Raw genomic sequence first — 24,916 nt, forward strand, 5'->3', positions numbered from 1 at the left:
ATTCTCCTCTCCTCTCCTCTCCTCTCCTCTCCCCACTCCCTCCCCTCTCCTCTCCCTCTTCCCTTCCTTCCCTTCCCTCTCCTCTCCTCTCCTTTTTCTCTTCTCCTCCTCTCCCCACTCCCTCTCCTCCCCTCTCCTCTCCCCCTTTCCTTCCTTCCCTCTCCTCTCCTTTCCTCTCCTCTCCCCTCCTCTCCCCACTCCCTCCCCTCCCCCTTCCTTTCCTTTCCTTCCCTCTCCTCTCCTCTCTCTCAATCTGCTGGTGGAGGAAGAGAGAATTATTTTTCCATTTGTTCTGGATTTGCTTAAACTGCAATATATGTAGTATCATCCCCAGCACTGTCCGCTAGAGGATGCTGTTCGGTAATGCTTAGAAATCCAACCGTGTAAGAAATAAACCCTCAGCTTGTTCATTTTTAAACATCTCAACAACAGCCAATATAAAACCCAAATACTTTAGCAAGTTCTAAATGACCAGAACTGTTCCTGCAGAATAAATGGTGCTGTCTTCCTGGCTTGTCATATCTGCTTGCAGGCCAGTGTAAAGGCAGATAACGGACCAAAATCTAAAGCCCTAAATGTTGAGCTTCAAATGGCCACAGAACAGATGTGCAAAGCAGCTGCCTGGTTGTTGTGGCCTGAACGTAAGCAGGCATTAGGGAGGCTTAGCAGCTTATGGACTCTACTCCATCAGCATATCCTGCTAGAGTGCCAAGCCTTTGGCACTCTAAGCTGTAGTACATATAGGAAACAATATTCTGAGAAGCTGATGTTCGATGAGGATATGGAAGATCTGGAAGAAGATGTATTCTTGGTAGGCCCTTCATTAGAGGCCTCCACCCCACCTCTCGAATGTCTTGATGCCGTTGCTATTGTCTGTTTCTTCTTTACTTCCTCTGAGCTGAATTGGTACAGTGGCAACCAGTTGGGTTGGCTCCATTAACACAGTCGCTGATAAAATCGGTAGTGTTTCACTTCTACACAAGGTAAACAGAAGCCCCTATGATGCCCACAACCAAGGCACATCAGGCCTTGTTCCTTTCTGCTCATGATTATTAGCAACGGGTATCCAGAGGCGTACTGCTTTTGACTTTGTAGGAGCAGACCTCCTAAATAGCTGTTCATTAACTTACTCAGCTTGGCAATCAAGAACATCTCTGACTTCCCACATTTTCTTTTCCTTTCTTATCTTTTTCCCCCTTCTCGATCCTGTCCTTTGAACAAACCAGTAAATACTCTAAGTTCAGAAAGAACAGCAACACAGGGAGAAAAAGGGAGGAAACCAATCCAAGATGTGTTTTCTGTTGCATCAGACCAACTCCATGAGAAGCATTAGATGTTTTGTTATTTCTGCCCCTTTTATTACCTTGGCCACTAGATGACAGTGTGCGCTTTGCTAAGCAGAGCAAATAGTAGTCAAGAACATAAGATTTCAACTCCATTGAACAGAAATTATTGTATTTGTGAGAAGATATACATAATGACACATTATTAGAAACAGCCCTATATAAGGCACGGGCAGCAAATTCAACCATACACCCACTGGTTAAAAATGAGGGGTCCTTGGTGTTCTCTGAGTTTTCTTGCAAACATTTCATTATCCAAACTAGGTAACATCATCAGTGCTAGGGTAGTTTGGGTAATGAAAGGTCTGCAAGAAAACCACCAAGTTCAGAGAGCATCAAAGATCCCTCAATTCAACCCTGAGCTCCAAATATTCTCCTTTATTGGTTAATTTACAATGTCATGTATGAGACACTTAAGCAAAACGGAAGATAACAATCCCAGTATGATCCAAGTTGCAATCTCTGTTGGATTTTTTTCTAAAAAAAATATCTATGCTGTCATTTATTTATTACATTTATGTCTCACCTTTTTTTTTTTTTTAGGAATTTAAAGCATCACTCATATACCCCTCTCCCTTTTTATTCCTAAAACAACCCCCTATAGTACATATTGTTTAAAGAGCAATTAACCAACGTCATCCAGGAAACTTGTCATGGGTGAAGATGGTTTTTCACTCTGGGTCTCCTCCCCAATCTAACATTTTAATCTGTGGTGGGTTTCAATTTTTTTTACTACCTGTTCTGTGGGTGTGGCTTAGTGGGCATGGCATGGCTTGGTGGGTGTGGCTTGGTGGGCGTGGCAGGGGAAGGATACTTTAAAATGTCCATTCCCACCCCAATCCCAGGGGAAGGTTACTGCAAAATCCCCATTTCCTCCTGATCAGCTGGGATTCAGGAGGCAGAGAATAGATGGGGGCTGGGCCAGTCAGAATTTTTACTACTGGTTCTCCGAACTACTCAAAAATTCTGCTACCAGTTCTTCAGAACTGGTCAGAACCTGCTGAAACCCACCTCTATTTTTAACATGCTTGAAGTAAAATCCACTGAGTCCAACGGAGCTAACTAAGGCATTTTGCTGCTTACTTTCAGCTCTATTTTGTTGTTCGTTAGGTGATCTTTGCAACATCATGGACCAGAGCACGCCAGTCCCCCCCGCTCTGTTCTCCACTGTCTCCTGGAGTTTGCCCAAATTCATATTCGTTGCATCAATGACATTGTCTAACCATATTTTCCTCTGCTGGCCCCTTCTCCTTTTGCTTTCAATTTTTCCCAACATCAGATTTCCCCCACCCCCATCCCACGGATGTCTCATTTGGTGGCCAAAGTATTTGAGCTTCAGTTTCCATATCCGTCCTTCCAGAGAACAAGGTGGATTTCCTTTGGGAGTGATTGATTTACTTACAGCTCTACATCGCTAAATGTCTATGGAGATTCTCAGTCATCCAGATCTCAAAAGTGCTTTTTTTTTCTTTCTTTCTTTCAAGAGCCAACTGAACTTTCTGGTTTTTCTTTGAAGACGTTTCGCTTCTCATCCAAGAAGCTTCTTCAGCGCTGAAGAAGCTTCTTGGATGAGGAGCGAAACGTCTTCAAAGAAAACCCAGAAAGTCCAGTTGCTTCTTGGAAAAACAAAATTACAGCTCTACATTTTCACTTAGGGCCATAGAAAGAATCCCTCTTGCTGGGAAACTCAGGTTTCGTGTCTGCATGGGGGGTGGGTGGGTGGAGAGTTTGCAGCTGTGGCTCATCATTCATGTGCTTTGACATCCACCCCATTCCGTTCTCTGCAATTAATTACAAGAGGGAGGACTTGATGGCTTGAGTCGCCCAGCAGGGAAAGTCAGCTTCTCACATGACTTGTTCCTGCAAGCGGCAGTCAACGCACTGCCTTCCTGATAGCCTTTCTTCCCCCCTCCCTCCGTCAGCCCTGGGCCTCCCTCCGGGCAGACCTATCGTTTTCTTCCAGGTTATCCTTCTCTGCATGTGTGTGCTCACCAGATGGGGCCCATCCTGGGTGTGCCAGCTGCTTCTGAAAGGATAAGAGAATCCTTTCTTGGTATTTAGTCCTGAATTTTGCGCAGAACCCTAGCCGAGCCAAGGGACTTATCAGCCTAGCCCAGCTAAACTCTTGGTGGGCAAGGACAAGGATCCAATACTCGGGCAGCCCTTGTGACTTTTTTGCAGCTAAAATAAGGCAAAGAAGAACTGGGATCTAGTATTCCCCCCCCCCTTTCCAGAGATCTTCAAAGGGTGGAGCTGTTTGCCAGGACAGAAGTTCTGACTTTGCTGAGTTAAAAGAATTTTTAAGAATCTTTTTCTTTTCCCCTGTCAAAATTCTAATTTTGCAGAGAGCTCGAAGCAAAATTCAGTCAGTAACTAAATTTTGGGCTTAGACAATTTAGAGCTACGCAGACTTCAATCTGACCTAAGCATAGTACATAAAATTATCTGCCACAATGTCCTACCTGTCAATGACTACTTCAGCTTCAACCACAACAATACACGAACAAATAATAGATACAAATTCAAGGTAAACTACTCCAAACATGATTGCAGAAAATATGACTTCAGTAACAGGGTGGTCAGTGCCTGGAATGCACTACCTGACTCAGTAGTTTCTTCCCCAAACCCCCAAAACTTTAACCCTAAACTGTCTACTGTTGACATCACCCCATTCCTAAGAGATCTGTAAGGGGCGTGCATAAATACACCTGCATGCCTGTCCTAATATTCTTCTTTTACTTACTCTTTTCACGTATTCAAATTATGCTTATACTTTTACCTGTTATCTTATATATGATTGACAAATAAATAAATAAAATAAAATAAATAAATTGGGGAACTGAATAAGGGAGTCTTTTACAAACTTTTAAGGTGCATGGTCTTCAACTCCCAAACTTCCTCAGCTAGCAGGCTACCTGGGAAAGTCTAAGAATTGAAGTCCATATGTTTTAAAGTTGCCAAGGTTGAGAAATATTGTTCTGCATTAAGAGGGCCTCTGTGGCTAATGCAGCCTGTTATTAACAGCAGCTGCCTGCAATTATTGCAGGTTCTAGTCCCACCAGGCCCAAGGTTGACTCAGCCTTCCATCCTTTATAAGGTAGGTAAAATGAGGACCCAGATTGTTGGGGGCAATAAGTTGACTTTGTATATAAATATACAAATAGAATGAAGACTATTGCTAACATAGTGTTAGCCGCCCTGAGTCTCCGGAGAAGGGCGGGATATAAATGCAAATAAAAAAAAAATAAAAAAAAATGACTATTCTGTCTGCACCAAAGCCTGTATTAAACTAATTAAAGTGTTTTTTTTAAAATGTGATTGAGATGGTTTAATTGGCTCCATTTATTTAGGTTTTGTCTTGGCTGCAGCCCCATTTTCGAACAGGCTTTCTGAGATTATTTCTCCAAAAACAAGGATGACCTTCTAAAGGTTTTATCTCTCTGTCCTTTTCCAGATCAAATATTTGTGATCAGAACTGGTTACTAATAATCCAGTACAGTAGGGCTGAACTGTTCAGAGGCTAGGAAAGTTTATTTCACCTTTAGGTTTTTTAAAATTGTTTTATTTAAATAATTTTTTTCTATATTTGTCTTTTAAAAAGCGGAATATGAATGCAAAAGGCACTTTTAAAATAAAAAATAGAGTAAGAACAACCTACGAAAAACAAATGGAACAGAAAGGCCAACACTAAAGTTTGAATTTTTAATAAAGGTATCTTAATAAAGGTACAAAAGATATCACCATTTAGGACCTGGGATACTGAAAAAGGTTTTTTTTCCCCCAAAGTCAGGCGTTTTAATGCTGATGCTTTGCATTATTGTAATAGTTTAATTTTTGTCTTAACTGGGGTTTATTTAAAAAAAACATGGTTAGCCTAGCCCAATTGTAGCCTAGCCCAATTATACAGTTAGCATAATTCTCAACACTGCTAAGTAGAAGCTAAATGACTACATTGATTTTGTAATAAAGGAAATGACAACTAAATTGGCCTTTCAGCTAATAGTTTTAAATTAAGCACTATTCATCTAATGCAACAGTGGATTGGATATCTAAGACTATAGTCACTGAGCAAAACATGAAGTCAGTAAACAGCTGCACAATGCTCTTATCTAATGCCATACCAAAATTTATCTTCTTTTCTTCTGAATGTTTATGTTTACACTAAAACAGGAGTCTCTAACCTTGGCAAGTGTAAGACTTGTGGACTTCAACTCCCAGAATTCCCCAGCCAGCACTGGCTGGGGAATTCTGGGAGTTGACGTCCACAAGACTTAAACTTGCCAAGATCGGACACCACTGAAGTAAAAATGGGGGGGGGGACTTGACCCAAGAAGCCTGCTTTATAAGGCATGTTCGAAAGCAGGGAAAAAAAAGGGGGGGGAGTCTTGTTAGAATTTCTGGAGGAGGATCTGCCACCCTTGCAATGCTACTTCTGCTTAATTTATGGTCTGCAGTGCTACGCAACCACAGAAAACTGAGCTGAGTGCCCAGAGGCTTCATTAAGTGTGGCAGAGGTGTCATGCCAACACAACCGAGAGATCAGAAAAAACAGCCTGCAAAGGGAGATGAGATTAATGAGAACAAAAGCACTTTTTTTGGAAGCATTTTCCAAAACCACAGGGGAGGTTGGGCTTCCAATAGGTACTGTTTTGCAGGCCGACCAAATCCTTCTCTTTTCCATAAAGGTATATCAGTAGTCCCCAACTTAGACTCATTTGTTTAGTGGCTGTTCAAAGTTCCTGAAAAAAAAAGACTTATGACTCAGTTTTTACCCTTATGACTGTTGCAGCATACCCATGGATCATGTGATCCAAATTCGGGCACATGGCCACTGATGTGTATTTACAGCAATAGCAATGGCATTTAGATTTATATACCGCTTCACAGTGCTTTACAGCCCTCTTTAAGCGGTTTACTGAGTCAGCCTATTGCCCCCAACAATCTGGGTCCTCATTTTCACATGATCTCGGAAGGCTGGAAGCAGGGGTGAAATGCTCCCAGTTCGGAGTAGTTCGGTAGCGATGGCGGCGGGTGGTTCGGAGAAACAGTAGCAAAAATCCCTGCCTCCGCCATGCCCAGCTGAGCCACGTGACCATCAGAGTTTTTGTTTTTTTTTACTTTTAAAAGAATTTTTCCTTCGGCTGAAAAAATGCTTTTAAAAGTAAAAAAAAAAAGCCTGATGATCACGCGGCTCAGCTGGGATCGCCAGAACCTTTTAAAAGCATTTTTTCTACAATCTCTTCGGCCAAAGAGTCTGTAAAAAAATGCTTTTAAAGGGTTCTGGCAATCAGGCAACTCAGCTGGGATTGTCAGAACCCTTTAAAACCTTTTAAAAGGCTCCTCTGGCGATCCCAGCTGAGTTTCCGGATCATCAGAGGCTTTTAAAAGCATTTTTTTACAACCTCTTTGGCCGAAGAGGTTGTAGAAAAAATGCTTTTAAAAGTTAAAAAAAAAAAAGTTGGCCGCGCCCACACAGTCACATTACCCCACCACCACCACCAAGCCACGCCCACAGAACCAGTAGTAACAAATTTCACCCCTGGCTGGAAGGCTGAGTCAATCTTTAGCCTGGTGAGATTCGAACTGCCAAATTGCAGGCAGCCGGCAGGCAGCAGAAGGAGCCTGCAGTACCGCCCTCTGACCACTACGTCACCGTGTCTCATATTTATAATAGTTGCACTCTCCTGAGTTCATGTGAACGCCACGGGTAACCTTCCCAGCCAGCTTCCAATAAGCAAAGTCAATGCAGGAAGCCAGATTCGCTTAATGATGGATGATTCCTTGAACAGCCGCAATGATTTTGCTGAACTGTGGGAGAAAGGTCGTAAAATGGGGCAAAAAACTCACTTAACAACTGTCTTGCTTAGCAATGGAAATTTTATATCCCTGTATAAAGATCATAATGGAGCTCTGAGTCTTACTTCCAGGCACCAACTGGAACTAGTTAAATGGAGCTACTTAAGTTTGCTGTGAATATATTTAGTATGTTATCATTGGCTGTCCAAGAGCCAGTGTGGTGCAGTGATGAAAGCATTGGATTAGGAACAGGGAGGGAGATCCTGGTTCTAATCCTCCCTTAGGCATGGAAGCCAGCTGGGTGACCTTGGGCCAGTCTCTCCCTCTCAGCCCTCGTCTGGGTCACAGTCTATGGAAAGCTGGCAGACAGCAACCGCTCTTGGCACACGACGCACCATAAGCTTCAGAATTAGGGGGGAAAACAATTGGACCCTGTAACTAAATGGGACAGACACTAAGGCAAACAAAGTTTAAAAGTTGATTACTTATTACCAAATTTTCTTTATTTGTGCAAAACCTAGAAAGGCAGTTCAGCTGATAAACTGAAGTGAAAATTGATTGTACTGTTGCCTTTAAAATAGCGGTCGCCAACCTTTTCGGCTGGGTGGCCTGAGGGGGAAGAGGGGATGGTTTTGTGTGCGTGGCAGGCAGGGGTGAAATGTAAAATTTGTTACTACTGGTTCTGTGGGCGTGGCTTGGTGGTGGTGGGTAATGTGACTGGGTGAGCGTGGCCAACTTTTTTTTTTTACTTTTAAAAGCATTTTTTCTACAACCTCTTCGGTCAAAGAGGTTGTAGAAAAAATGCTTTTAAAGGGTTCTGACGATCCCAGCTGAGTTGCCTGATCGCCGGAACCCTTTAAAAGCATTTTTAACAGCCTCTTTGGCCAAAGAGGTTATAGAAAAAATGCTTTTAAAAGGTTTTGACGATCCCAGCTGAGCCGCCTGATCATCAGAGGAGCATTTCACCCCTGCTGGCAGGTACTCGCATGTGTGTGCACACAACTCCTTTTCTGCGAGCAACAGAAATACTTGCGAGTGGGGCTTCATGCACGAACACAAGTGCTGAACTCTTGCGTGAGTGAAAGTTTGCATGCAAGCGCAAATGTTCACCACTCTCACATGTGCAAGCATCTGCTGCTTGCACTAGTGGAGCTTTGTTCACCCACCCTTGCACGCCCCAGTTCTGAATGGACCATGACCCGGTATTGGGCAGTGGTCCAGGGGTTGGGACCCTCTGCTTTAAAACAAAGCATACAGGTAATTCTCAACTTACAACAGCTTATTTAGTGACTGAAGTTACAACAACACTGAAAAAAGTGACTTATAACCATTTTTCATACTTGCAACCATTGTAGTATCTCCATGGTCACATGATCAAAATTCAGACGCTTGGCAACCAGCTCCTATTTATGACGGTTGCCGTATCCCAGGGTCATGTGGCTCCCTTTTGCGAACTTCTGACAAGCAAAGTCAATGGGGAAACCAGATTCACTTAACAACCGTGTTACTGATTTTAAAAACCGCAGTGATTCATTTAACAACCGTGGCAAGAAAGATCGTAAAATGGAGCAAAACTCACTTAGCAGCAGAAATTGTGGTGGTATGTCGAGGACTACCTGCATACCAATAAGTAGCTCAGCTCATGTGAAATTCAAGTTCCTGTTCTGTGGCGTTGGGCATTTTATCTTCTTGCCCAAAATAAATGGAGCATTTTATTACAATTAATAATTACAAAGGACAAAACACTCTGATGCAATATAGCAGTGGTGGTAGAGGCGTAGGGAATTCTGTCTTAAGCCCTGATATTGCTGGCGTTTTTCTCCACTCAGGATCTCACATATTTTCATTGTGCATTTTCATATATCTACCTCCTAAGTCCTTATGGATTCTAGGCTGGAGACATATATTTAGATAGATAGATAGAATTCTTTATTGGCCAAGTGTGATTGGACACACAAGGAATTTGTCTTTAGTGCATATGCTCTCAATGTACATAAAAAGAAAAGATACATTCATCAAGAATCATAAGGTACAAACTTAATGATAGTCATAGGTTACAAATAAGCAATCAGGAAACATATCAATATAAATCGTAAGGATACAGAATAGAATGGAATGGAATGGAATGGAATGAAATAGAATAGAATAGAATAAAATAGAATAGAATAGAATAGAATAGAATAGAATAGAATAGAATAGAATAGAATAGAATAGAATTCTTTATTGGCCAAGTGTGATTGGACACACAAGGAATTTGTCTTTAGTGCATAGGCTCTCAGTGTACATAGAAAGATAAGATACATTCATCAAGAATCATAAGGTACAAACTTAATGATAGATATAGGTTACAAATAAGCAATCAGGAAACATATCAATATAAATCGTAAGGATACAGAATAGGATAGGATAGGGTAGGATAGAATAGGATAGAATTCTTTTATTGGCCAAGTGTGATTGGACACCAATGAATTTGTCTTTGGTGCATAGGCTCTCAGTGTACATAAAAAGATAAGATACATTTATCAAGAATCATAAGGCACAACACTTAATGATAGTCATAGGGTACAAATAAGCAATCGAATCATACTATGAAACAATCAATATAAATTGTAAGGATACAAGCAACAAATTTACAGTCATGCAGTCATAAGTGGGAGATGTGTGATAGGAACGGTGAGAAGACTAACAGTACTAGTAATGCAGACTTAGGGAATAGTTTGACAGTGTTGAGGGAATTATTTGTTTAGTAGAGTGATGGCGTTCGGGGGGAAAACTGCTCCTGTGTCTAGTTGTTCTGGTGTGCAGTGCTCTATAGCGTCGTTTTGAGGGTAGAAGTTGAAACAATTTATGTCCAGGATGCGAGGGGTCAGTAGATATTTTCACAGCCCTCTTTTTGACTCCTGCAGTATACAGGTACTCAATGGAAGGCAGGTTGGTAGTAATTGGGTTTTTTTTTTTAACATCCAAAGGAACACCTATGGCTAGGATGTATGGGAAAAACCGAGCATGGAAGCTATTTTGTGTAGTGTAATGAAAAGGAACTTGATAAAAAAGAATAAATAATATAGATAAGCTGGGATTAAGGAGGTAAAGCAACCAGATTCATCATCTTAGCAGATGAAGGCTCAATTCCCACACACCAGGCTGTCAATCCATGACAGCAGATGGCAGAAAAGCTGGAATAAAAAAAAAAGGAAAGAAAAACGAGAGCAATACTGCAAGGGAGAGGGATTAACCCAACCCACCCCACACAAAAAAACCCCAAAAAACTTGACTCCTGATTCCGCCCTTCCTTTGCAGCCAGACGTTAACTCGGGTTCTCCTTAAGAAAAATGAAAACAAACCCAGGCTTGCCCGCTTCGCCTGTGACGTCACAGCTTCACCTGCGGCGCCCGCCAGCTCCGGGAAGGCGGCGCCCTTCGGGAACTGAAGGGCAGGACCGCTAGCCAATGACCGCTGCGAGCGGCGGGGGAGGGCGTGGCCCGGCCGCTGGCGTGACGTCAGAGGTAGGTAGGTTGGCACCCAGGGCAGGTGGAGAAGGACTCTCCGGAGCGGCTGGAAGCCGACAAGGGGGGAGGAAAGTGCGGAACTGCTGGGTTTTCCCCGCCTCCTTTAAAGGGCGAAGAAGTGAAAACTTTCCCACGGCGCGTCGGGCTCGCTCTGGCCTGCTGGGCGAAGAACAACCCGCGCGGGGCAGGTAAGGGTAGTTTTGCGAAGGACTAGGTGGGATGCGTTGCTGACCCGGAGGACCGGTGGTGGGGGAGTTTTGCCAGCTGGAAAGGAAGAAGGATGCGGAAAATGGCATGGGGATCAGAAAAGGGGAGGAAAGGGGGGTTCCCTCCTTTCCAAGTCGTTGCAGGTGGAGAAAAAAGAAGGGGGGGGGCTGTGGGAAAGGGAATCCTTCTTCCTTCCCTTCCCCCTCCCAGCCCCAAATCTGGCATTCTTGCGGGGAGGGCGCCCGCATGGCTGCAAATAAAAAGAGAAGGGAGGGGGAGAGAGATTAGAATGGGGGGGATTTCCCCGATCGGAGGGTCAAACTTGGCTCCCTTTTTTAGGGTTATATGCAGGAACGGCGGCGGGGGGGGGCGGAGATGCAAACACGGAGAACTTGTTAACTCGCGTAACCTGCTTTCTTTTCTTCCCTTCCCTGGTGATGCTGGAATGACTTTGCATTTTAAGCGCCGGGGTGCGGTGACGTTCCCGGTGCCATTAATCAGCAGAAAAGTGCTCGGTGGGGGAAACAAAACAGAACAAAACAAAACAGAAAAGGATTCCCAGTTGCTAATGGATGGGGTGCGCGGACAGGCGCCTGCGTTTGTCCTTGCCTCTTTTGGGGGTTGGTTGACCCTGGGGAGGACGGGATAGAAGCCGGTGGCAAAAAAATAAAAAAATAAAAAAATAAATGGTGAGTCTTTTCTAGTTGGCAATTTTGATGAAAACGCACCAGCTTTCCTTGAACTGCAGCTTTGCTCCATCAGATGCATAGAGCACTCCATGCGTTTGATAAAAAGAGCTGCAGCCTATGAACGCTTGCTTGCACCTCTTCCTAAAATTTGTCAATGGGAGAAGGAGAGGCCACCAGACCCCTGATTGTTCATGCCTTGCTCATCACAGAAATGTTTCTTGTCCCTTTCCCTTTCAGGGAAAAAAAAAGCTGGGAAGGTCCAGCTGTTTACCTACCCAAATCAGCTGATTGGGTTCTTGCGGTTGGTTGGTTGGTTGGTTGCTTACTGCCACCTTCATTATTTTGATTGCGAAAGGTTTATCCCTTGAAGTTTTCAAATTCCAGCCAAGGAAACTAAATTGCATCAAGTTTACCTTGAGGAATTTCTCCTGGGGGACATCTGATCTCTTGGATCCTATGTCAGAGTTGGGTGCATTTTGTTGTCTGGCTTGGAATTCAGCAATCTACAGCAAGGGTGGAAGGCAAAACAAACTTTTCTTACAAGAGACTTGCCATCCCAGCTTTCGGGGCGGGTTAAAGGTAGAGTAGCTGTAATACCACAACTGGGGACAATAATAAAAGCCATCATGCAAAGAAATTCATTTAATTATTAAACAATGCATACGGTCACCCAACTTGCACACAGGTGACTGACCTGGGTGACTTTACAATATTAAAAATTGTAATTAATATAAATCCATAAAAAACCCACTTTATGGCAGCAGCGATGCAATATTTGTGTATTAAATCTGGTGGGGAGCAGCCTGGGGCAGAAACTAAGAAAGGATCTTGGTTTCTTCAAAGAACCAGGAAATGCTAAGGGTGACCGTCTCCCATCACAAGCCTTTAGAATCCTGCTTGAGGCTGATATGGCAATCTCCCTAAAAAAAAAAAGACTTGTGTTACTTTAAAAATTAATGCTAGTTTGGTAATACAGTAGCTTTGTTGACTGGTGGCTGCTTCATTGCATGCGTGTAATATATCCTTAGCTGGCAAGTACTGTATACCCCTAGATGGAGAGAGTGCACTCAAGTACTAACCGTACCAATCACAGGGCAGGGATCTTGGATTTGACAAGCTCAGGGCAGAGCAACCCTGAAACTTAGGAAGCTCCGCAGACCGACTTTGCAAGGCTAGAACATGTTAACTTTATGGTGCAGATGGCTGAAGGATCAGTATTCCTAAATAGGTCTCATAATTCACAGCAGCTACTAAGAACCATTCAGCCCTGAAAGAATGCATGGTTTGCTTACTTGAGATTGGCTTGGAAGTTTCTAATGTCAGATATTCGAACTGCTTGTTGTGTAATTACTGGCTGTCATTTGCATAAGGAGCTTTGCAAACCGGGAAGTGGATATTTTAATTGGAGCTTTTCCTTCTCAAGTCCTGCTCTGTAGATATTTCTCTTTCCTGTGCATTCTGTTTCTGGTTCATCTCCATTTTTTTCTCTCTCGAACGATGAGAAAATCCCTCCCAAGATTAATATAAAGTTAGGTGTTTGCCACTAGCACGTTTCACTAGATTATTTTCCCTTGTGTTTCCCTTATAATTTGAGAACTCCCTCTTGTTAGTATCTGTATTATTCCTACACTGTCTGAGTTAAATTGTGAAGATGCTAACACTATAGCATACTTTGTATACCCTGGAGTTTTTCATATCTATCAGCTATTTACATCATCCTTGTGGCAAAGGGGAGGGTTATATATTCCAAAAATGCAGAATTTCTGTTTTCCTTTTACATTTCTGTTGCACCACAAACATAATCCTAACTGGAGCTGGCTTAATCAGAAATACCAGGCATGGCAGGCAATAGGAAGGATTGCAGCATGAATGAAAGTGACATTGGAACTCTTCAACTAAGCAAATGATCTTGGATTGGCTTCTTATTTAATTTTTCAGAAACTTTTTGTACCATCGGGTTCTGTCATGTGATGTTGTGCTTCATCAGTTGTTATGTTTGAAACCCTGCTGCATAACCACACCCAGCCCTGTACAAAAGTGTGTGGGTTACATCCTGGGGATTTCTCAATGAAATCCGCAAACTTCATTAACATGCACAGGCAAGGCTGTATAGAGAGGGGGTGGGTGGGAGGGAGGGAGAGGAACAGGGAGAGAGATGTCAATGGAGAAACCAGATTCACCTAACTGGGTTACTAACTTAACAACTGTAGTGATTCATTTAACAACTGTGGCAAGAAAGGTCATAAAGTGGAACAAAACCCACTTAACAAATGTCTCACTTAGCAGCTTAAATTTTGGACTCAATTGTGGCTGTAAGTCAAAGACTTCTGTATTGTACACACTGTGCCTTTGAGTAGGTTTGGCTGGAGTTTAATATTGAAGAATTACAATACGGGCTAAGGTCTTGCATAAACCCCGTCTTTTCTTCTGTTGTACCTCTTTAATTGAGCCTAGCAAGTGAATATAGTCCAGCATTCTAGCAATTCTATACTGTATAATCAATGAGAGTCTCCATTATTCAGAACCAGCATAGCATTTGGCAAGTGATGGATTAGGATGATGTCTAGCCCAATTAGAGGCCCTCAGGTTGGACAAAGTAGGCATCCACTAAGAAGGAAGACGGATGCCAAAAGAGATACGGATAGATACTTATGATTGGTTACTTAGCCATTTGAAATGCCATTGGAAATTATGACAATCCCCCAAAAGGCACTTAGAACCTGGATTTCATGTTCTGATGGTGCACCCCCTGCAGGCACATGATTGTAGTTTGGGTGCTTGGCAACCAGCCTTTATTTATGATCATTTGCCGCATCCTGCGGCCATGTGACTGCAATTGATTACTTATTTTGTAGAAAGGTGTTTATGTCTAGTTTCAGGGAAAAAAATGCCCACTGCCTAAAATGGGTCTCCTTAACAATCCTCATGTACACTTAACAACTGTGGCATTTTTTTTTAAACAACCGCAACATTCACTTAACCGTTGCAAAAAAAACAGGTTGCAAAATCAGTCACGTTCACATGATGATCTGCTTAATGACCGCCGCAATTTATGACTATAATTCCGGGCTCAGTTAGCATTGTAAATCAAGGGCTAGTGTACTGGGAAATAAGAGATTGGGAGTGCAGGATGTGTTTGCGGGAAGAAATCTCAAGATTTTGCAAAAGTTAGCCATGCTGATTATAGAAGAAGATATTAGCGGATCTTGATGCCTGCATGATAATGGAATGATGCCGAGCAGTTTTGCTGACAAACATATGGGAATGCATTCTTGATTATGACACATTTAGAAATGGAACAGTTTAGACTGGAAAAAGAAACACATTGAAAATGGAAAGATAAAACCATGCAGAATTATCAAAGAGCAATCCTGGTTTTTCAGCTGGTCATTTATAATTCCCCTGGCACCTGAAAGATGTGCCTCATAGCAATAACAATAGCACTTTGATTTATATACCACTTTACGGTGCTTAAGCGGTTTACAGAGTCAACATGTTGCCCCCAACAATCTGGGTCCTTATTTTACCCACCTCGGAAGGGTGGAAGGCTGAGTCAACCTTGAGCCTGGTGAGATTTGAACTGCCAAATTGCAGGCAGCCGGCAGTCAACAGAAGTAGCCTGCGGTACTGCACTCTAACCACTGCACCACCACAGTGTCCTCCTGGTCTTAATAGTGTTTTAACTTTCAGCACTTCTGAAAATACTTCAGCTCAGCATGTCTTTTTGATAGAACAATGTTTTTCAAACTTGGCTAGGGAATTCTGGGAGTTGGAGTCCACACATCATAAAGTTCCCAAGTTTGAAAAACCCTGCTGTATAATTTCTTCCTCAAACAAAGCTGCTAGAAAGAGATCAAAGAAAGCTAAGGATGCCAGCAGGGAATAGCAACTCACCTCACTTGGTCTTGAGTCCTCCACTCAGTTGTTTCCCTTGCAAGCCTGACATCAGGTTCTTTGATCCTGCAGGCTTTTGATTTTAAACTGTAAGTTAAAATCCATGTAATCCTATCCTTGTTTGTTCAGAAGTAAATCCTGTCGAGTTCAATGAGACTTATTCCCAGGTCAGTGTTTGCAGTAGGGTGGGCAAACCTACGACTCTTCATACTTGAATTCTCTACCATTTTGATGGCACAGATACACACAAACTGCCCTTTAAGCCTATCACAAGAGTTTATCCTATTTCAGTTAAATATTTGAGTAGTCAAGGCTGCTTTTTTTGTGGGGGGGGGGGCGAAGGAAAATGGTTTGTTTGAGAGCTGCATAAGGGAAAGCACACAGACCTCTAATAAGAAGTGGAAGGCTGAGGTTTTTGGCCTGTGGTTCTCTTAAAGGGAGCATTTAAAAAGCATTTGTGGGCATCAGAAATGTTTCCTATCTTTCACACGTCAGTTTTCTTTAGGTTGAAAGTTGATGAATAAATCCTTGTTATTAACATTATAACTACTTCAAAGTGACTGTTTTGGGAAATTGGGAATTTAAAAGCCCCCGTTGAATGGGGATGTTGCTGAATTCATGCATCAAAAAATTTCAAACGATCCCAAAAGGTCTCTTAGCAAACGCAGTGAATTTTAAACACATTACAGTTGTTGTTAATAAAGTACTTTTAATCTGGATCATGTATAACCTGCTTCTGCACCATCAGCCTGTCTATCCCTCTCTTTTCTCCCACCTCACCCCAATTTAAAGCCTACATCAGTCCAGCCCCCTCTGCCCATCCAGTGATGAGCCACCCAAAAGCTTATGTTCTCAATGAAACTGTTTACACCAGTCAGAAAAGGGTGTACCAGACTCCTGATTATTTTTTACCATTCTTATTTAGTAAGCACTTGGATAAATATGTTTCCAGGAGAAATATTAGAAATTTTGCATCAGAAATGCAAATGTCAAAAAAGAAAATATGTCTTGTGGGAGGAAAATGTTAAGCAAATTTTGACAGAAAAATGCTATCTATTTTTTTTTTTTTCTTAGAAACTTTGCGAAAATTCTGGTTTGGCTCTGACACTGCTGATTCATTGGCAGTTTTGACATTGCCAGACGTGCTGCAAGTTGCTTGGAAAATGCAGCCTGGTCAATAAACAGACCACAAGGGGGAAAAGGAGCCGGGGAATATTTTAACACATTGCTGATGGATGAAAGTGAAAAAAAAGAGAAAGAAACAAATAACTTAGTCATTATCATGTGGCTGCTGATGTGTGCAAATAGATTTCTGTTTAATATTCTTCAAAATGGGAACTACAAGGAAACGTTGCAGTTGAAGTAGTCCTTTTTTGGGGGGCTAACCGGACACTTACCTAGCCAGACTCAGCATTTTGTAATCACGAAGCATGCTCAATTGTCATGAGCTTGCTTTTATGAAAGGGAAGTTAACACCCCTTTTTAATTTCCTTCTTTTTATTTCTGCAAACTCTGACATTCCTCTGATGGTGCTGATTCTCAGCAGTTTAGTTCACGTGGCTGCAAAGCGTAAATTGTTGGGTATCCGGGATACTGTATTAAAAATGAATATCTCACGTTTTGAATGGTAGGGGCTTTGTGAATGGCAGATGCAACCGTAATCTTCAGTTAAATTTACAATCTAGAGCGGGGGTGTCAAACTCAAGGCCCACTGACCACATCCGGCCCATGGGGTGCTTAGATCTGGCCCGTGTGGCCAGCCTGAAAACAGCAAAGGACCGGCCCGTGGTGCCTCTGCCAGCAAAAACTTTCCCTGGCAGAGGGCTGCAGGAGGCCATTGCAGCCAAAAATGGGGCACAGTGCCCCCCCCACCTCCGTTTTCGCTGGCAGAGGGGTAGCAAAACAAACTAAAAACAAAACAAAAGAAGAAATGTTTGAGCATGCAAGCAGGGACAGGAAAGGAGAAAGGGAAAGAGGAAAGACAAAAAAAAAGATGGGAAGATGAGAAGAGAACAAGGAAGGAAAAATAAGGAAAGAGGGGAAGGAAGAAGAAAGGAGAATGAAGAGGGGAAGGAAGGAAGGAAGGAAGGAGGGAAGGAAAAGAAGATTATAATGAGAGTGAGGGAGCGTCTCAGGAAAGCCCTGCCTTGGCATTTGGCCACCACAGATGCCCCGAACACAGATGCTCTCTACATGGGGCTCCCGTTGAAGAGCACCAGGAGGCTCCAGTTAGTCTAGAATGCAGCCGCGCGGGTGATAAAGGGAGCACCGCGTTGTTCCTATATAACACCCGTCCTGCGCGGCCTACACTGGCTACCGGTAGCCTTCCGGGTGCAATTCAAGGTTTTGGTTACCATCTTTAAAGCGCTCCATGGCTTAGGACCGGGATACCTTTGAGACTGCCTTCTGCCGCCGATTGCCTCCCAATGACCCGTGCGCTCCCACAGAGTGGGCCTCCTCAGGGTGCCGTTGACCAAACAATGTAGGTTGGCGACCCCCAGGGGGAGGGCCTTCTCTGTGGTGGCACCGGCCCTGTGGAACGAGCTTCCTCCGGGGTTACGACAACTCCCCGACCTCCGGACCTTCAGACGTGAACTGAAGACTTTATTATTTCAGCGAGCTGGACTAGCCTAAGAATAAAATGTTTTAGATAATTTTAATGGGTTTTTAATGGATTTTTACCGTTTTTAGTGATTTGGCCATGATAATATTTAATTTTAATTGGGTTTTTAATACTTATTTATTATATTGTCTTATTTTAATATGCCTGTGAACCGCCCTGAGTCCTACGGGAGATGGTGCGGTATAAAAGTATAAAAATAAATAAATAAAATAAAAATAAGTAACATCGAGGTAGCCATGCCCACCATAGCCATGCCCACCCCCACCCAACCCCACCCCACCCCATCCCACCCCACCCCTGACCATGCTCTTCCGGCCCTCCAAGGTCAAACACAACCCTGATGTGGCCCTCATTGAAATCGAGTTTGACACCCCTGATCTAGAGTCTAGAGTGTATTGCCACCTAAGCTTCTACAAGCACCTGTTTGCACATTAACAGGAGCACAGCAACCATGCCCAATTTATTAGGATCAGCAAATTATTTGGATCTAAACATTATTGATAAAGGTAAAGGTTCCCCTCGCACATACGTGCTAGTCATTGCCGACTCTAGGGGGCGGTGCTCATCTCTGTTTCAAAGTTGAAGAGCCAGTGCTGTGCGAAGACGTCTCCGTGGTCATGTGGCCGGCACGACTCAATGCCAAAGGTGCACGGAACACTGTTACCTACCCACCAAAGGTGGTCCCTATTTTTTCTACTTGCATTTTTACGTGCTTTCAAAACTGCTAGGTTGGCAGAAGCTGGGACAAGTAACGGGAGCTCACCCCGTTACACGGCAGCACTAGGGATTCGAACCGCCGAACTGCCGACCTTTCGATTGACAAGCTCAACGTCCTAGCCTCTGAGCCACCGCATCCCTTTAAACATTATTGAACCCACCGCAAATACTTAACTACTGGCTGCGTAGATCCAGTTTGCAAAGCAAGGGATTTCAACAAGAAACATTCCTGCCTGCTGAAATGCAGCCTTTTAGCCATTGAATTAGATAGTCAAATAAACTTGGAGAGTAACATGGCTGGCGCTGAAGGAAGACACCCTGTCAAAGAAAAGGGAAGAAATTGGCTGCGCTCGATTATTTACTCTGTGTGCTGAGGTTCTCTATGCTAACCCTTCAGAAATGGTAGTGATGCTTGGGAAGGAGGAGGGGGAATTTGAAAGCCTTACTAGCACTTAATTTACTTGCCAAAGCAAGGAGAATTTGGCTGTCAATGCTCTGATGGATCAGCGGGTAATATTATTGCAACACCAGGACTGCACTGGTGAATGCAGGTAGTCCTTGACTTATGACCACAGAATTTCCATTGCTCTGCAAGGCAGTTGTTAAGTGAGTCACGTCTGATTTAATGACCGGACTTTAAGATCCGTGGTGGCGCCATGGTTAGAAAGCAGTATTGCGGCAGGCTAACTCTGCTCACACTGCCAGGAGTTCGATTCCTTCCATCTTGACAAGCTAAAGGTTGAGTCAGCCTTCCATCCTTCCAAGGTCAGTAAAATGAGGATTGTTTTGGGGCAATATACTGACTCTGTAAACCACTTAGAGAGGTCTGTAAACCACTGTGGAGCGGTATGTAAGTGCTATTGCTGTTGCCGTTTACAATCTTTGCCATGGTTGTTAAGTGAATCGCCGCAGTTGTTATGTGAATCACGCAGTCATTAAGTGAATCTGTCTTTCCTCATTGACTTTGCTTGTTGGAAGCCAACGGGGAAGGCTGCAAATGATCATCACGTGACTCCAGGATGCAATCATTATAAATACATGCCCAGTTGCCAAGCAGCGGAATGTTGATCTTGTGACTATGCAAAAGCCATGACAATTCATAAATGTGAGGACTGCTCATAAGTCAATATTTTTCAGTACCATTGTAACTTTGGTGGCCAAACAAAATGTAGTAAGTCAAGGACTACCTGTATTATATATTGTACAGGTAACCTTTGACTTGCAACTATTCATTTAGTAACTATTCATCTGGCCATGAGGATGATGTGATGGTCATGAGGACCAATCATAAGTCGATTTTTCTTCAGTGCCATTGTAACTTTGAATAGCTGCTAAATGCATGACTGTAAGTCAACGATTATGTTAAGATATTTAAATTTAGTAGTTGGAACAGTGAAGTGGTACAATGAGCCAGAACACAGTTATTATACAGTAATGGCCAAAATTGTGGAAACCTTTTGGGAAAAGTGTATTTTTGAGGTTTGATGGCTAACAACACCACTTTTTATTTTGGAGTTTCAAGATAATCATATTCCTCTGCTGGAGTGGCCTGGGAATAGCCCAGACCTTAAGAAACTTGTTAGTCAGAAATGACCCGGCAATAAAACTCAGTTAATAGAAGCAATCATTCAATCTTGGTTTCACATTAAAACGGCTGCAGAACTAAAAGATTTGGTTCACTCCATGGAAGACATTGTAAGGCCGTAATTTATGCTAAAGGTTACCCAACAAACTATTAACTGACATGGTGATGATTTTTGTATATCTCATTTTTTTCTATGGTGATAATTTTTGTATGTCTCATTTTTTCTGTGTGTTTCACTTTTCTTCTTTATATTGTAACTGCTATTCTAATAGTAAATCCTTCATAAAAGTTATTGCATTACATTCTTGATTAAATTATCTTTCCATTGATATATAATTTTATGGTACCGCTCCAAACAAAAAAGTGGTGTTATTAGCTAGTTTTAGAAAATACACTTTTCCCAAAAGGTTTCCACAATTTTGGCCACTACTGTACAGGATTGATTGGAGAGGGCTAGCTCTTTGCCTGAGGCAATCTGCGCTGTGATTGGTTGTTATGGGTGGGGAGGGGGCGTTTCCCTTTTAATATAATATAATATAACAACAGAGTTGGAAGGGACCCTTCTAGTCCAACCCCCTGCCCAGGTAGGAAACCCTACACCATCTCAGTCAGATGGTTATTCAACGTTTTCTTAAAAATTTCCAGTGTTGGAGCATTCACAACTTCTGCAGGCAAGTCGTTCCACTTATTAATTGTTCTCACTGTCAGGAAATTTCTCCTTAGTTCTAAGTTGCTTCTTTCCTTGATCAGTTTCCACCCATTGCTTCTTGTTCTACCTTCAGGTGCTTTGGAGAGCAGCCCGACTCCCTCTTCTTTGTGGCAACCCCTGAGAAATTGGAACACTGCTATCATGTCTCCCCTAGTCCTTCTTTTTATTAAATTAGACATACCCAGTTCCTGCAACCGTTCTTCATATGTTTTAGCCTCCAGTCCCCTAATCATCTTTGTTGCTCTTCTCTGCACTCTTTCTAGAGTCTCAACATCTTTTTTACATCATGGCGACCAAAACTGGATGCAATATTCCAAGTGTGGCCTTACCAAGGCATTATAAAGTGGTATTAACACTTCACGTGATCTTGATTCTATCCCTCTGTTTATGCAGCCCAGAACTGTGTTGGCTTTTTTAGCAGCAGCTGCACACTGCTGGCTCATATCTAAATGGTTGTCCACTAGGACTCCAAGATCCCTCTCACAGGTACTACTATTGAGCAAGGTACCACATATACGGTACCTGTGCAGTTTGTTTTTTTTGCCCCGCCTTTTTCTTCTGTGTACCCTGTATACCCTGTGATTTACCTCAGGATGCTCCTGTTTGCCTGACTATCTTTTCTGCTGCAAATACAGATGTAAAGCATATTTGTTTATATAAAACGACAACTTCGTGTCAGCGTCTTTGATGTCATTGGGGCACCTGCTGTGCAATTCCCTGGCAGATTATCTGTATTTCACCACCAGAGGATGGTGCTTATCTGCTAATAGACATCCTCTTTTGACTTTATCTATTGATTTCTCTCTTTGATGTAAATAGCCGCCTATCTTGTGCAGCATAAGTTAACTCTGAGCAGTTCTTAAGCAATCATAAAACAATACAGGCTGTAAAAAACATAAAAGCTGCCATCCAGCTGCCATCCAACATGGCTGATCCCCCAGGCATCTAGAAATAAACAATATGAAAGAGGTTCCCTGAACTCCATTCTCATCCTATCCTAAGGCTTGTGGGAAAAGTCATTCATAGGCCACAAGGATGGGGACCAGGGGTGGGATTCAGAAATTTTAGCAACTGGTTCTCTGCCCGGTTGCTGGGTGGGCGTGGCCTACTCGGCCTCCTGCACCCTCCCCAGACTCCAGAGGCTTTCCTTGGGTCTCCGGGATGATGAAAACGGCCTCCCCCAGGCTCTGGAGACCGGAAACAGGCCCGTTTCCGGAATTCCGGAACTTCCAGTAGGCACGTTTTTCACCTTCCCAGAGCCTCCACACAGGCCCTGCACTTACCTGGCATCCAAAATGGGCTGCGTGGAGACTCCTGGGAGGGGCGGGACAGGGTGGGCGGGATCAGCCAGTCCTTGCAACTGCCGGTTCGGCGAACCAGATTAAAATTAACATCCGGTCCGAACCGGCTGAATCCCACCCTGATGGGGACCTGCTGGATCTGGAAAAGTCCTAAAGGCTTTCCAGAATTTCATATATGACTATATTACAATTTAGGAGCTTATGAGCATTTTAATTTGCACCTTTGAAGTACACCAGGAGTGTCCAATCTTGGCGACTTTATGCCTTGTGGGCTTCAACATCCAGAATTTTTTAGCCACTTTAAAAAAATACTGAAAATACTTCTGCTCATCATGTCTTTATTATAGAACCGTGTTTTTAAAACATGGCAACCTTAAGATGTGTGGATGTCAGCTCCCTGAATTCCCCAGCTGGCTAGGAAATTCTGGGAGTTTGAAGTCCACAAGTCATAAAGTTGCCAAGGTTGGAGACCCCAGAGATACACTATTGCAACAAGATTTGAGTGGAGCCCAGGGGCAAAACTTAGTTTAGTACAAATTTATGCCATGTAAAACAATTAATGCAATTTTCTTTCTCTTCCCTTTTAGTGGTTTATCTATTTTGATTTGGTTCAAATTATTATTATTATTATTTATTATTATTTATTATATTTGTATACCGCCCATCTCCCGAAGGACTCAGGGCGGTTCACAGCCAATAAAACAACAGAAAACATATAATACATATAAAACAGCAAAAAAGAATAGAAAATTAATTCAATTGATGGCCTAAAACTTTTAAATACAAATTTAAAACCCCGTTTAAAACCCCTGATTTAAAACCCCAATTTAAAACTACGTTCACGCTAGTCCTGCTCTTCGAAACAGCAACGTCTTCAGCTCGCGGCGGAAGGACCTGAGGTCGGGGAGTTGACGAAGCCCCAGAGGGAGCTCGTTCCAGAGGGTAGGATGTTCAATGTTACATCTTGTTTTTGTTATATTGGTGTACTTATCAGTCAGTGACTAGAAATAAGCTGTATTATGGCCAGTGGTGGTATTCAGCCAGTTTGGACCGGTTCAGGGGAACTGGTAGCGACGACCATAATACCATCCTGTTTAGCCATGTTTTTTAGGTCAGGCGCATGTGTGGAAGGCATGCGCGCAAGCAGAGCGCGTGCACAGAAGGTGTGTGCGCACACAAAGCAAACCAGTGGTAAGAATATGTGTAGTCTACCTCTAAATAATATAACAATATACAAATAGGGGTAGTTTGTAGTTTAATTGCAAGAAAATGAAACAGATAATCCTAGAATGTAAATAAAATTATTTAAACGAAACCCAGCATATTTCAGCTCACAAATACTGTATCAGCTGCCTGGGACTTTTTGTTCCAGAAAGTAAATAAGCTATTTTTAGAAGTTTAATACCTACCATTAAAATATAAGCATTGCTAAATACATTCCCTGAACTCCAAATAAAACTTATAAAATGAGCAGAAAAACTGTTAGGTGTACTTGTTCCTCTAAAGCCAAATATTTCTCTGCTCCTGTTTTATGTGCATAAGTTCTCTGTTAAAGAGAACAAATACATAATAACCACTGACCATTTTTATTTTCTTGTTTTGTCAAAATAAAATCAGTAGAGGTTTGGCAACTGCTCTGAGGTTGCTTTTTACTGTAGCTTTTTTTGTGGTAAAAGCTGACAGGTGAATCACTGGGCCAAGCAAGTGGAACAAGTTAATTAGTTACAGGAAAGACCACAAATCGGTATGTATAAAAGTCCTCATGAAATCAGCGGGATGTTCTAAACGGCCGCACACAATTGAATTGTGGCAATAAAAAGAAGTAGAACACACAAGCTTGGGATGGGCCTCAGATTAAATCAAGAATTGAGCATTGTGGGATCAAATAAGGAAAATGTGATTTTCTTGCTTCAGTACAATTGCTGTCTTTCTCCTGGACTCCTTATGGAGAGACTAGAAGGGATGCTCTCAGCAATCTTCCTGTTCTCTAAACTCAAAATATTAACCCTAAAGAAGAAGGAAGGTGAAGAAGAACGGAAATGTGGTTGCTCCATCACTGGAGGTTTTAATGAAGAGATTGGACAACCATTTGTCTGAAATGGTATAGGGCCGTGATGGCGAACCTATGGCGCGCGTGCCTGAGGTGGCACGTGAACCCGTGTCGCCTGGCACGCGCAGTGTCACCCGTTCCTCTTCCAGGTTTCTGGCGCGCATGAATGTGCAACAATCAGCTGCCCTTCATGCATGTGGCAGTGCCAGAAACTGGAAGAGCTGGTCTTCCTTTTTCCTGCGTGATCATGCGTGCCAGCCAGCTGATCGTCGCACACGTATGTGCAGCAGAAACCCGGAAGACTAGCTGGACGAAATCGAAAGTTTATTTTTGGCCGTGCGCATGTGCCCTGGGTAACTCCTCTTCTGGGTTGCGACCAAGACGAGCGTGCAAGTGTAAAGCCCCTGTGTGTGCGTGCTCCATTTTTGGCACCTGGTGCCGAAAAGGTTTGCCATCACTGGTATAGGGTCTCCTGCTTGAGCAGGGGGCTGGA

At 42.9% G+C, this 24,916-nt stretch overlaps 1 protein-coding gene across 2 annotated transcripts in view; it reads left to right on the forward strand.

Moving 5' to 3' along the window:
- The first annotated feature begins 10,646 nt into the window (after positions 1 to 10,646).
- EPB41 (erythrocyte membrane protein band 4.1) overlaps positions 10,647 to 24,916 on the forward strand; it is a 129,095-nt gene continuing 114,825 nt past the window's right edge. Inside the window, exon 1 of one of the 2 annotated variants that reach the window (XM_058195276.1) lies at positions 10,647 to 10,836. The gene's annotated coding sequence lies outside the window, so the exon portion shown is untranslated. The remainder of the gene's footprint in view (positions 10,837 to 24,916) is intronic. The other variant, XM_058195268.1, reaches the window with a different exon arrangement.

This window comes from Ahaetulla prasina, chromosome 10, assembly GCF_028640845.1.
Source record: "Ahaetulla prasina isolate Xishuangbanna chromosome 10, ASM2864084v1, whole genome shotgun sequence".
NCBI classification, from domain to species: domain Eukaryota; kingdom Metazoa; phylum Chordata; class Lepidosauria; order Squamata; family Colubridae; genus Ahaetulla; species Ahaetulla prasina.